Genomic DNA, 7,367 nt, shown 5'->3' with positions numbered 1-7,367 from the left:
AGGAATATATCCCCCCAAAAGAAGAACGATACAGCCTGAGGGAAAACATCAGGAAAGAGCAGGGAGCTTCTGTGAAGTGGCGGCAGCAGCTAGCCTAAACTCGAGGGGAAAGCAGTTAAAGCAACAAGGGACAGATGCAGGGTGGTAAATAACTCCAAAAGCAAGACTCTTAAAATACATGGAGAAAACAATTTTAGTAATTATTCCCTGACCTTCAATCTCAACATTATGTCTAAAGTGTGATAAGCTGAATAACAAAGCAATCTTAACTATTTAGCTTCTAAAACATAAAAAGGCAAGAACTCAAAGTCTTAGAAAGAGTCCTTCCTTACGATATGCGAAATGGAGGAATTCTGTTATCCTCACATGGATTTTATTTTTTTTTAATTCCCTAGAAAAATGTCAGCTCATCTCAAGATTCTACCTCAAAATGATCAATTCTAAGGTTGAAAGAACAAAAGTAAGTATATTTTGCAAAATTTTATCACCTGATAAACCTGATGAAAACCTGAAATTTCTTTTCTTTTTTAAGATTTTATTTATTTGAGAGACAGTGTGAGAGAGAGCCTGGGTGGGGGGGAAGGGGCAGAGGGAGAAGCAGACTCGCCACTGAGCCCATAAAGGGCTTAATCCCAGGACCCTGGGATCATGACCTGAGCTGAAGGCAGATGCTTAACAGACTGAGCCACCCAGGTGCCCCTTGAAATTTGTTTTTAACACTGCATGACAAAGCCTCAAAACATTGCTTAATGCTGTGCTTTCCCTCTTTGTGCTTTGAACTTTTAGTTATTATCAACTTCATACTGCGGAGAATAAAAATTGATATCCTGGATAATTATGTCCTTGTCTGCAAGTATAGTTCTTCCCATGTGCAGTAAATGAATAATTTTTTAATTAAATAAATGTCAAATAGCTCAGTTCAAGCATGGGAATGGCCTTACTAAACCTCTATTATGTACACAAATGTTGAAGAACATGGTGAGGAAAAAAATGTCTTCACACCTTCACTTGTTTATTAAAACCAGGGATAGGAAAAAATAAATTATTTTGACAGCTACATTTTTAAGGATTTCTGCAAGTATAATATTTGCTTTCTTAATAATTTGCATCATAAATCTGCATCTCCTTGTTAAATTTGCCTTAGGAGAATAGGAAGAAGCTTCATTTACACAATGGTGTCATAAAGTGATTCAAAGTACATTTCACAGGATACTTTATAGTCATAATCAACCTCTATGAGAGTATTCATAGTAAGGATTCTTTTAAAGTACGTATGAAACATTCTACAGGATAGACTCTAGACTGGACCACAAAACAAGTCACAATAAATTTGAAATATCTGAAGTTATGCAAAGTGTGTTGTCACCATAGACTCTGAGAAAGTGGAGTGTGGTCCATTTTACTGATGAACCCCTGTGCTTCCTTCCTGTGCATACATAAGTAATTCCCAATAGAAGGTATGACTGTGAAGACCAGATGGTGCAAAATGGCCAACTGGGAATATCCCAATCTCTTCAACCATTCCTTTTTTCAGGCCAGTGGGCTGGTTTTTTATTTTCAGCTAATAAGCAATGAAGAAGGAAGTCTTGCCACTGAACCAAAACAACTCTTTTCTTTTTAATTTTATTTATTTATTCATGAGAAACAGAGAGAAAGAGATAGAGACATAAGCAGAGGGAGAAGCAGGCTCCATGCAGGGAGCCCAACATGGGACACGATCCCTGGTCTCCAGGATCGGGCCCTGGGCTGAAAGTGACGCTAAACTGCTGAGCCACCCAGGATGCCCCCCCTCCATTTTTTGTTAACAAAATCTATAAGAAGAGTTGAAAGCTTATTTAATTTTTTAGTACTTTGCATCCAGAATACCTAAAGAATTCTTGTAACTCAATAAAAACACAAGCCAATTTTAAAAATGAGTAAAAGCCATAAATAGTCATTTCACCAAGAAAGACACACAAATAAATAATAAGCATATGCAAGGATGTACATCATTAGTCATTTGAAGAAACTAGAACACTTATATACTGCTGATAAGGATGCAAAAATCATACAGCCACTTTGTAAAGCAGTTTGGCAGTTTCTTTAAAAATTAAATTTATCATACAAACCAACAAGTCTACTCCCAGGAATCTACCCAAGAGAAATGAAAGCATATGTCCACACAACACTTGTATGTGAATGTTCATAGCAGTATTCTTCGTAATAGTCAAAAAGTAAAAATAACCTAAATGTCCATCAACTGGTGGCTCTATAAACACAGTGTGATATATCCATACAATGCAATATTGCTCAGCAATAAAAACAAACTACTGATACATGCTACAACATGGATGAAGCTCAAAAATTATGCTAAATAAAAGAAGTAAGATGCAAAAGATTATACGATTCCATGTATATGAAATTTCAGAAAAGCAACTCTATTCTAGAGATAGAAAGCAGATCAGTGTTTGCCTGGGCTTGGTAAGGATGGGGGTGGGGGCATTGGTCTGGGAATTATCTATAGATGGGTTCAAGGAATATTTTGGGGGTAATGGGAAAATCCTAAAACAAGATTGTGATAATGGTTACACAATTCCATAAATCTACTAAAAATTAAAAAAGAAAACCACTGGCTTGATTTAACCCCAAATCTTTATTTTACAAATAAGAAAATTGCCTTTTCAGCCCATAAAAATGTCAGAATATCCTTCTAGTGCCTTTGGTTTGTGTCTCATACTTGAACTCTGATATTGCTTTCTAATTTTTCATTTTAAGGGTCCTATTTCCCATGAGATGAAGTAAACATAGGGCAGGAATTTATGTTAAATTCTTGATGAGTTAATTTGAAATGAACTTACTTGGTTTAAATTAGTAGGAATAAGCATAGCAAGACTGAGCCATTCTCCTGAATCAAATCAAACATAATGGCTTTTCTACTCCTTAATTACTCAGCTTATACTGTTAAAAATTCCCCAAACATACACAGGAATAAGCATATCTAGGGACAAACAAAAAGTAGCCTCTAGGATAAAAACAAGAAACAAAAAACAAACCAGAAACTGTTGTCCCATTGTGGATTAATAGTCATTTCTGTTTTTCATCATTAGCAGCGTGGAGAGTTCTACATGTAAAATGAAGGGACATGCCAGATGAGCTCTAAGATTCCTTCCAGTTCTAACATAAATCATGACCCCCTGTTATTCCTATTATTTATCATTTCTACCCATTATCACCTATTTCTGTAGTAGCTGAGCATAAATCTATTTTTGTCACACTATTACCAAGAATAAGTAAGATTTTTTTTTTTTCAAATCCAGAATAGAAGAAACAAAACCTCAGCTTTTTAAAAACTGAATCCAGGAACATTTCAAAATGGCTTTCTTAAAATCCAACATTGACATAAAGATTTGAGATTCCTAACGTAAAGCATTAACCAGTAGGATTTTTTTTTTTTTTAATGAAGAAGAAATGTATTGAAGTACGACTCTTTTTTTTCCTCAGTTTAAAAATAAACTCAAAAAGAGGTGCCTGGGTGGCTCAGTCAGTTAAGTCTGCCTTTGGCTCAGGTCATGATCTCAGGGTCCTGGGATTGAGCCCCACATTGGGCTCCCTGCTCAGTGGGGAGTCTGCCTCTCCCTCTCTCTCTGCCCCTCCCTACCCCTGCTTGTGCTCTCTCTCAAATAAATAAACAAAATCTTTTTAAAAAATGAACTTGGGCAGCCAAGGTGGCTCAGCAATTTAGCGCCGCCTTCAGCCCAGGGTGTGATCCTGGAGACCCTGGATAGAGTTCCAGGAGTCCCATGTCAGGCTCCCTGCATGGAGCCTGCTTCTCCCTCTGCCTGTGTCTCTGCCTCTCTCTCTGTGTCTCTCATGAATGAATAGTAAAATCTTAAAAAAATAAAAAACTGGATGTGGATTTTGACTTTTCACTTTGCTTTTTGAACTGTCAGGCATTTTTGTCATGAACATATACTTCTTTTACATTTGAAAACCTAATAAAAATTATTTCAGAACAACACAGAACCTTTTCATTTCCTCATATGTATGACCCTTGAAAGAAAGGAGGGCCATAGCAATAATGGACTTTAAAAAGCCTAATTTCAAATTCCATAGCACTCCAGGTTTATATTTTAGTCTTAAGCTTCACCAGAGTGTAATAGTTAGGTTTTTCTGTCTCTTCCCTGAATAGTGAGCAACTTTATCATTGGTTCTCAGTCCCACTGATCACTTTCTCTCATATGCCTAACACATTGTTATTTGTTGCTCAATAAATGTTCATTAAGCAAAACTAAATCACTGAAGTTTTGCCTCTCCAACTCCCACCTTTGTGATCTTTATTTAGTGAGTCAACTTTGTACATTCAAAATAGGAATGACAGAACTACCTCACAGGGATGTTAATTAAATGACCCAATATATAGAAAGCACTTAGCACAGTGCCTGGTATGTGGTAGTCTCCACTCCCCTCACCTATTCTTTTAAGAGAAGTTTCTTCTCAGATGGAAACAATAATAACTTCACAAGATAAAAAAAATCGACAGTCCTTTTTCTGACTTTTAAATGCCGCTTTAAAGCTGCAAAGATGGGCCAGGCAAAACATTAGCCTTGGTATGTGTTTCAGGAATCCTGAGACCACCCATACATTCAGTGATCTGCTAGGAGGACTCACAGGATTCAGAAGCAGTTGTACTCAGGGTTATAGTGTGTTACAGCAATCACCAAGGGGGAAGGACCCAGCAGGATTGGTCTAGAGGAATCCATGGCTACATTTCCTGCTCTCTCCCTAGCAAGCAGGAAGTAATGTATTCCTCCAGCAAGGATATGCAGCAACACACATGCAGTGTTTTGCCTGGCGAAGACTTCACGAATACTCAGAGTTCAGGGCTTTTCTTGGGAGCTGGTCATGCTGGCCTAATGATCTGTCCCAATGGCCAAACTGCCAGATTCCCAGAAGGAAGCAGGTGTTTAGTGCCCCAGATGGGCAAAACAACCCATCACTTAGAGAATGTTTCAAAGGCAAAGTTCCCAGGGGCCAAAGACCAACCTTGCAAGATGGCCTTTAAAGACAGCAGCCTCAAGCTTCCTGTGCACATGGCAAGTGAGAAACTGGGGAAGGAGGGCACATATTGCAGGAAAGAAGAGTAGTTCGAACTGGGGAAAGCAGAGAAAGGCAAAACAGTGGAAAGGAAAGAAGGAAAATGAGGGAAAGGGAAGACAGGAAAGAAGCCGGGAAAAGGAAGAGGGAGGGCAGGAAGAAGAGGAAATAATCTCTGCCTGACCCAACCTGGCTTCCGACTCCAGCCACCTGAGTCCCTAGCTCTGGGCTCAGTGCTGCTCCTCCCACCACCCCTCCTCATACTCCACTTCAGAAGTTGCCACAATGTCACCTTGTTCGTGCCTACTTTCATCCCCTCTGGTTCTATAAATATATATATATGTATATATCTGGTTCCCTTTGTCCTGCTGGCTAGGTGTCATCTGGCTGCTTTAATAACAAGAAAGATAAGAGGGAAGGAAAACCCAATAGCGATAGATTCAATAGGAAAAGGCATTTCAGCTAAGTGGAACAAGAGAAAAGTAACAGACTCCCAAAGCCCCTCTGAACTTTGAAAGAAATACATAGTCTTGGGGCACCTGGGTGGCTCAGTCAGTGAAGCATCTCCCTTCAGCTCATGTCATGATCCCGGGGTCCGGGATAGAGCCCCACATTTGACTTCCTGCTCAGTGTGGAGCCAGCTCCTCCCTCTCCTTCTGCCACTCCCCCTGCTTGTGTGCTCTCTGTCAAATAAATAAATGAAAATCTTAAGAGAAAGAAAAGGGGGAAATACATAGACTTCTTAGCTTTATTAGACAGGAAATACTGGGAAAATATCACAGCAGAATGAACTCTTTTGAACATACAGTTGACCCTTGAACAATGTGGGCATCAAGGGGCACTGACTCCCCATGCAGTCGAAACTCTAACGATAAGTTTTTTTTTTTAATAAAAAAAGGTTGTTATTTATTTACTTGAGAGAGAGAGTGCACTAGAGAGAGCACGAATGGTGGGGAGGTGCAGAGGGAGAGGGAGAAGCAGTCTCCCTGATGAGCAGGGGGCCCGATGAGGGGCTCAATCCCAGGACACTGGAATCATGACCTGAGCTGAAGGCAGACTCAACCAACTGAGCCACCCAGGCGCCCCTGTAATAACTTTTGACTCCCCCTCAAAACTTCACTACTAACAGCCTATTGTTGACTCAAAGCCTTACCGATAATATAAACTGTCAATTATTACATAGTTTATATATTATATGCATTATACACTGTGTTCTTACAATAAAATGAGCTAAAGAAAATGTTATTAAGAAAATTGGGATGCCTGGCTGGCTCAGTGGTTGAACGTCTGCCTTCAACTCACGGCATGTGTTTGGAGTCCCGGGATCGAGTCCCACATCGGGCTCCCTGCATGGAGCCTGCTTCTCTCTCTGCCTGTGTCTCTGCCTCTCTCTGTGCGTGTCTCTCATGAATAAATAAATAAAATCTTTTAAAAAAGAGAAAATGTTATTAAGAAAATCATAAGGAAAATACATTTACAGTACTGTACTGTGAAATATCCATATACAAGTGGACTCATGCAGCTCAAACTAGTGTTGTTGAAGGGTCAACTACGCTTTTAAATTACAGTGGCTCCTTGACTTTTGAGAGGTCATTGGTTACTTCTCCCATTTAAATATCTAGAGCAAGAAGGCTTTTTAGAAGTTAAAAGATACTAGGGTTTTATTCTTCCAACCCTCCCGTTTTTTGGACTTTCTGCGTTCATAAAAAGGAAAAGAAGATAAGCAAGCTATTTCTTGCCCTAGTGCTTTTGTAATTGAAAAATATAACAGATCCTTTTCTCCTTTTCTCACATTTTGTATTTTAAAAATTGCTGTCAGACTAAGGCTTTGCCAAGTTTCAACCCCAAGTGAAATCTTATCAAGAAAACTGAAAGCTATATAAAAAGCAGATGGATTATAGGTACAATCATACAGCCTACACACGTTATGATTTTTAAACAAGTTCATCTCTCTTGTTAAATGTATAATATTAATTATATTTATGCACTGAAATATATATCCTTTTATTCCATTTTCATATCATCAGAAAGGTTTCACTTTTGTAAAAAAAATATATATATGTATTTATCTGGATAAAGACATATTTTAGGTAAGAGAAGAAATCAGAAAGAACATGATACCTTTCCATCTTCAGTTACCCGGAAATCTACCATATGGACAAAAGAAAACATATTTTGATAACTCCAGAGGATGGAGGTTGAACATATAGAAGACAATTTTTATTAGGCACATTAAATTCACTTAAGGAAAAATTTGATATCTGATACCACTTAGTCCCTTCTAGAAACAGAAT

Source organism: Nyctereutes procyonoides, unplaced genomic scaffold, assembly GCF_905146905.1.
Source record: "Nyctereutes procyonoides isolate TBG_1078 unplaced genomic scaffold, NYPRO_anot_genome, whole genome shotgun sequence".
Taxonomy (NCBI): domain Eukaryota; kingdom Metazoa; phylum Chordata; class Mammalia; order Carnivora; family Canidae; genus Nyctereutes; species Nyctereutes procyonoides.
Note: the sequence above shows the minus strand (reverse complement) of the source record.